This window comes from Culex pipiens, chromosome 2, assembly GCF_016801865.2.
Source record: "Culex pipiens pallens isolate TS chromosome 2, TS_CPP_V2, whole genome shotgun sequence".
Classification (NCBI taxonomy): domain Eukaryota; kingdom Metazoa; phylum Arthropoda; class Insecta; order Diptera; family Culicidae; genus Culex; species Culex pipiens.
Window position 1 is genome coordinate 74,965,478 of NC_068938.1, and position 7,394 is coordinate 74,972,871.

A 7,394-nucleotide genomic window follows, 5' to 3' on the forward strand; every position below is an offset into this window, starting at 1 on the left:
GGGCGATCCTTGGATTTTCCGTCCGGAACTGCGCCCGACAACGGAGGGAACTCCGCCGGCGTAAACGCCAGAACTGCTGGACTCTGCTTCTCCGGCTTCCTTGCCGGCGGTTTCGGATTCGACGCCTGCTGGCGCCTCCGGATAAAGTCCGCACGCTTAGGGCAGCTGCGGTCCGTGGCTTCGTGGGCTCCAGAGCAGTTGGCACACCGCTTCGGCTCGGCTTCATGGACTTTGCACTCGTCCGTCTTGTGGGGACCCCCACAGTTGTTGCACCTGCCTTTCAGGTGACAGTTCCTGGTTCCATGACCCAGCTGCAAGCAGTTCCTGCACTGGGTCACGTTCGGCCGCTTGTTCCGGTAGGCCTCCCACCGGATGATAGTGCTTGCCACAACTTTCATTGCAGAGAGCTTCTTCAGATTGGTGTATCTCTTGGGGAAGACCACAATGTACGGAGTTTCGTCCACGGTGGACTTTTCCTTCCGCTTGATGGTATGCACCTCCAGCGCGTCCAGCTTGACATCCCTCTTCAGAAGGTACTTGACCTCGTCCGGTTTCAGTTCATCAGGAAAACCACGAAGAACCACCCGATGATTTCGTTCGCTCCGCCGATCGTGGGTGTAGAATTCCACTTTCTTCTTCTTGAGTAGCTCTTGCAACTTGTCAAAATCTTTGACAGAGAAGCAGGTCACCTTGGTTCCAAATCGGGTTAGTTTGTAAATCGGTTTGAAACCTAATTTACAACTTTCCACTATCGCCACGAGCTTGTAAAAATTCGTGGTGTTCTTCACCACCAAAGGTGGTTGCTTTTGTTTACCTTCCGACTGGCCGGGTGGTGGAACCGCCGGGGCGTCCATTCCTCCTGCTGGGCTGGTATTGTTGTTGTTTTTGTTATCCGCTAGCGGGCTGAACTTGTTGTTGTTGAGCAGGGTCTTCTCAACTTTTTCTTCTTCGATGCCGATTCCAGTGACCTCGCTAGACTTCTTCCGCTTCCGATTCCCGCTGACGGGACGAAAATCTTCCTCCTCGGAGGATTCCTCCACCTCCATCTGTTCAAAAATTAAAAAAAAAATTACCATTGCCAAACAGAATTTGATAACAGTTCATACATTTAAAATTGATCTACTCTTGGTGAAAGTTAATTTCATTTTTGTTTCAAAAATTTATTGAAAAAAAAATAGTTCATGAAAAATAAAGATTTTTTTATAAAAAAATCCGCTACAATAAAATTATAGATTTTCCTTGGCTCATGGTTGCTTTTTTAATATAATATTTATATCTTTCTAATAAATATATCGCGAAGTTTAAATAAAATAGGCCATTAAATTCTACTTTTTTCTGACCTTTTAAAAATTGACACTGAATTGGCACTTTTGAATAAAAAGTGTATCAAATTCTAGAGAAAAAAAATTCAAATTTTGTACATTTGTGGTTTTGAAAAATTACAATTACAATAGAGCGAAAAACTAATCTAGAGTTTTTTTTTTTGTAAAAAGGTCCAATTATCAATTTTTTTTTTGGGTTTTTTTGAAAAGGGAAAAGTGGGAAAATAGGGCAAAAGAAACAATTGCTTGTGTAACCATACACACACGATAAATTTTCTTCTTGATCTATGAGGCCGTCTTGCCTCACTTTCCAAAGAGTAAAAATTGAAAATTATGTTTGTTGGACTTTAAAAAAAACAACTTTAGAAATTTACCTACGCATAACATTAAAAAGTGCATGCAAATAAACACACTATTTAATTTTTTATTAGGTTATTGTCCATGACCACAAAAACCTTATTTCATTAGTTTATACAGTACATCTATAGAATGTGACTGAAAATTTGTCGGCTAATACTATTATATTTTTATTTAAAAATCGAGTTCATTTTATATAAATAACGCATATTTTATCATTCATTTCGTACCGCAATTACTTCCCTAATGAACAGAGTTGTTCCTTCAAAGGGTTGTTAACATTACTTCTAATGTAAGCAGTAAGCTTACTTTGGACTTCACTTAGAGATCATGCTTGCTTGATTTTATTTGGGAGGGAATTGTAAATGGTTGGACCTGCTACTACAAAGCGTCTTCTTCCTGTTTCCGTTCTAAACTACCTTTTTTAAAAACAAGTGAAATTGCTTGTTAAACAAATAGATTTGAGTATTTTATGACCTGATAGGTTTGATGAGGTTTGATGAATCATGTTGTTTTATTTATTTTTATTCGAAGGATCAGAGAGTTTCTGTTTTGTAATCTTAATTTTGAAAACAAGATTTTTGGTATTTTAAACCATATTTAGAGTTTTTCTTTTGAATAGGTCCTGTAAACATAGCTTTTAAGACTTTTAAAAAAACTCTAGATATCAAAGCTGTTTTTTATTGATTTTGTGATTTTTTATATAAAAAGTTAAATTTATATTCCTATTTGGGTAATTCTCTACCAACTCACACGAAATCGGGAAAAGTTGCCCCGACCCCTCTTCGATTTGCGTGAAACTTTGTCCTAAGGGGTAACTTTTGTTCCTGATCACGAATCCGAGGTCCGTTTTTTGATATCTCGTGACGGAGGGGCGGTACGACCCCTTCCATTTTTGAACATGCGAAAAAAGAAGTGTTTTTCAATAATTTGTAGCCTGAAACTGTGATGAGATAGAAATTTGGTGTCAAAGGGACTTTTATGTAAAATTAGACGCCCGATTTGATGGCGTACTCAGAATTCCGAAACAAAACGTATTTTTCATCGAAAAAAACGCAAAAAAAGTTTTAAAAATTCTCCCATTTTCCGTTACTCGACTGTAAAATTTTTTGGAACATGTCATTTTATGGGAAATTTAATGTACTTTTCGAATCTACATTGACCCAGAAGGGTCATTTTTTCATTTAGAACAAAAATTTTCATTTTAAAATTTCGTGTTTTTTCTAACTTTGCAGGGTTATTTTTTAGAGTGTAACAATGTTCTACAAAGTTGTAGAGCAGACAATTACAAAAATTTTGATATATAGACAAAAGGGGTTTGCTTATAAACATCACGAGTTATCGCGATTTTACGAAAAAAAGTTTTGAAAAATTTACTCTTTGCGTTTCTCTTTGTTTCGTCGTCCGTGTCTGTCGCGGGTGACCATGAACGGCCATGATCGATGACGACCAACTTTTTCAAAACTTTTTTTTCGTAAAATCGCGATAACTCGTGATGTTTATAAGCAAACCTCTTATGTCTATATATCAAAATTTTTGTAATTGTCTGTTCTACAACTTTGTAGAACATTGTTACACTCTAAAAAATAACCCTGCAAAGTTAGAAAAAACACGAAATTTTAAAATGAAAAATTTTGTTCTAAATGAAAAAATGACCCTTCTGGGTCAATGTAGATTCGAAAAGAACATTAAATTTCCCATAAAATGACATGTTCCAAATTTTTTTACAGTCAAGTAACGGAAAATGGGAGAATTTTTAAAACTTTTTTTGTGTTTTTTTCGATGAAAAATACGTTTTTTCGGAATTCTGAGTACGCCATCAAATCGGGCGTCTAATTTTACACAAAAGTCCCTTTGACACCAAATTTCTATCTCATCACCGTTTCAGGCTGCAAATTATTGAAAAACACCTCTTTTTCACATGTTCAAAAATGGAAGGGGTCGTACCGCCCCTCCGTCACGAGATATCAAAAAACGGACCTTGGATTCGTGATCAGGGACAAAAGTTACCCCTTAAGACAAAGTTTCACGCAAATCGAAGAGGGGTCGGGGCAACTGCTGTGTGAGTTGGCGGAGAATTACCCTATTTTTAAAAAGCCAAACGGACACGGACAATCAAATCATGTAGAAAAAGAGGTTTTTTTTGTCTGCAAATTAAATTTCCGTGAAGTGTTTTAAGTCATAACTTGATAAATTGTAATTGTTATTTTTTCCTAATACAAAAAAAAATGAACACTGTGTTTGACTGAAACAGTCTTAACATTATTTTGTAAATAATATGTGTTCTTTTTATTTCCCGAACAAACAAACCAAAACCTTTCAAATCACAGTTTGCTCAGGCATTTTAATCACGTTATAGATTGCAGTTTAACGTTCTTAACACGTTTTCAAAGATTAGATCTTTTAACAATGTATTCTCAAGATTAAAAATAATATAATTCGAAATCACACATCACCTTGTCATTCCAAGCCCTTCGACCGCCGCGACTCTCATTCACAAAGCATCATAAAATTGGCGGTCCTTGCTCTCTTTTCCGTCCTCTCTTTCGTTCTCCGTCTGACTCACACACAGGGCATTTTTGCATTCGGCACTTTTTTGGTCAAATTTACAGTTCTTTGTTGCAACGCTTGCTGAGATGCTGAGGAGCTGGCAAAGGTGAAGGAGGTAAGAAGCAATTCAAACCAGTTGACAATTTTCGTCACCGAGAGCGAGAAAGAGAAGGGTTCTGTTAGAGCGCTTGTGCCCGGAATATTTGCACATGTTTGGGTAGGTATGTCTCAGTTTTATGTCGCTTCATTGAATTTATGTTGTACATGTGCACCGGCATTACATCATCGTCCCTGGTGCCGAAGGTTCTTTCCGTGAAGTTCCATGCAAGTTTGCGATTTTTTTTTAATTTTATGAGTGCAACAAATTGTTTTTCTTTTGCTTAACCTGCAAATTCAGAAAGAACAAAAATTTTATAAATTCTTTTGAAAAAAGAAAAAAAATCAAACTTAAAATCCATGCAATTTTTCGTGGAAATTTCCAACTTTCAAACAACATAAACTGTGCATTTTGAAAAGGAGAGTATGTGGTATGGTGGTCTTCAGCAAGAACCGGGGGTCTTTTTTTGCCACACACTATCCGGACAAGGGGTTGGTCGAGACGACAACGAAGTCGACGACTGTCTGAGAACCAGGTGCTTCCAAAACTAAAAATTAGGGTTAGAACGGCACGGTTTGGTCGGGGTGTCTGACTTAGGACGACGTTTTCGCGTCACAAGTTTATGCTTCGGCGCGCAAAAATTGGCTGGTGGTGGAATTTTTTGGCAAACTTGGGGAGGGTTGACACAATGGAACGCAAATTGAGGCACTTTTGATTTCTAAGCAGTTTTGTCGGGAAGTGAAGTGGAAGGGTCATTTGGATTGGCCGTTTTTGATTGACGGATTGTCGGTTGGAACGCATTTTTTGGCACTGTTTGTTAGGTTAGTACATTTTTTTAAAGTTTTTGTCAATCGGCTCATGTAAGGCTCTTGATAAGAAAAAATGCAGGCAAGATTTTCACAAAATGAACTCAATTATTCGAGGCAATTATCAATTATCAATTATCCGAAATTTCTATTATTCGAAGTTCGATTTTTCGCATAGACCTAAATTTGTAAACAAAATATTTATTTTCCATGTCTTGCCTAATAAGCCTAATTTGATCAAACAAAAATGCAAAAACAAAAACGTTATAAAGTGTAATCTGATTAGTTTACAATCATTATCGTACGTCAATTTTGAGCCAAATTGATTTCAGAACGCCATTTTGTGCAACTCAAAATGCCTCAACATTTGACCTTCACAGATCCCCAAAATTCGATTGAAATCCCGAAATATTCGAAAAAAAACGAAAAAACACCGTGTATTTTCCTCACTTTTTATATGAAAGCAGTTTCAATCTTGTCGCGCAATCTTGACACACCCTAAAAATGGATGCAAGTGCGACAATTGGCCAAAGGAATTTTAGGTCAGAACGCGTTTGACACACGTGCATGCCCGACTACCGTAAACATTTGTAATTATAACTCGGGACTCAGGCAACAAAATTCAACCAAATTTCTTGACACTGTGCAAAACGGTCAACCAAACAAAACGTGTTTGTTAGTGTTAACATTGCGTGGTCAAGTTAAAATTGATTATAAAAGTAAGAAAATTAATTTGAAATTAATTGAATTGATTGCACCTATGTTGTATAAATTCATTATGTTATTTTTATTTTGTAAAATTTGAATATTGGTTTTCTTCCACAAAGAATTTTACTTCTAATGATACGTTCTAATAAATCTGATGCAAATTTATTAGATTTTTTAGAATGTTTTATTTGCTGAAGAATTATAAAAAAAAATGATTCGAATCGACTTCTGCAAACATTTATATTTTATCAAAAACAGCAAAAAATCATTGTTTAAAACTTGTTATGAAGTAAAACTGTTTAAAAAAGTAGAATTTTGCCAACATGTGTGTGTTTCCTAAAAAAAGCATTATAATACTTATTGATAAAAAAAATCATGATCAGAATAGTTTTTCAACAGTTTTTCATGACCAAAATTGTAGTTAAATGCAGTCATATTTGTTGATTATTGACTTTTTGGATAGATTTTGAAACTTTATTTCTAGAATATTTATCAAAAGGTGCCCCTCGGGTTAATAGGACTTTTTGAAAAAGTAACCTGGAATTCAAATTTAGCAAAATGGTAAAAACAATATTTTTATGAACATTATTCGATAATTTATTGGGTACCTCTTCAAAAATATTGCCCCTCAATATTTCAGCAATTTAGGCAGAAAGACAAAACAAATTTAGCAATTTTCATGACATTTTTCATCAGCCTAAATGTTACATTTAATGCCATTTTTACTCAATATTTTATAAAGTTCAATTTCATTTCTTCACATAAATAGATTTCAAATTTTAAGCTTTAGAGGCAATATTAATATGTCTTACTCAAAATCTGGCCTCATCCCCAGATTTAATATCACCATGTTTTTTATGGTGTAAGTTTTAATGAGCATCGAAAATGTTTAATGTGGGAGAATAGAGACTCGGTAATATTGTTGTGTTACGCATTATTGGATCAAGCTTTCAAGTGCTCTAATCTCAAATCTATCGTTATCTAACAGTATTAGTTGATTTTGTTAAAACTATATATTGAAACATTAGTTTATTCAAGCAATAAATATTAAACATAATTGGTCAGATAATCCAATGTATTCAGAAAAAAAACTAAATTGAAAGTAAATCCTGTTGGATCATCTAAGCAAATCCTCCACTCCAATTATGCGTCATGTCATTTGCCATTCCAGCCAATTAATCTATTCCGCTTCCATCTAGGACATTCGACTGATGCCCGGTGCCGTCACGTTTTCGGCCTAAAACGTGAACCGCTGTGAATACTGTTACGTTGCAAATAACTAGGAAAAATATGTTGAAATCTGAGAGCTACTGAGCTGGACTCGTCGAAAACATGTCAATTCGTCAGAAGCCGGTGTTTGACTTTGAGGCCGAGCACGGGGCAATTCTGGACGAAACACACACACCGCACACAAATTACCATTTTAGGAATTGATTTCATCGGGCCTTCGTCGGATGCACTCACGTGTCAGGTCCCGTACCAGAGCGAGGTGCACTCTGGGTACAAGTTGGTGGCACTGTTATAAAAAAAACGCAGAATTCTAATAAAATCAAT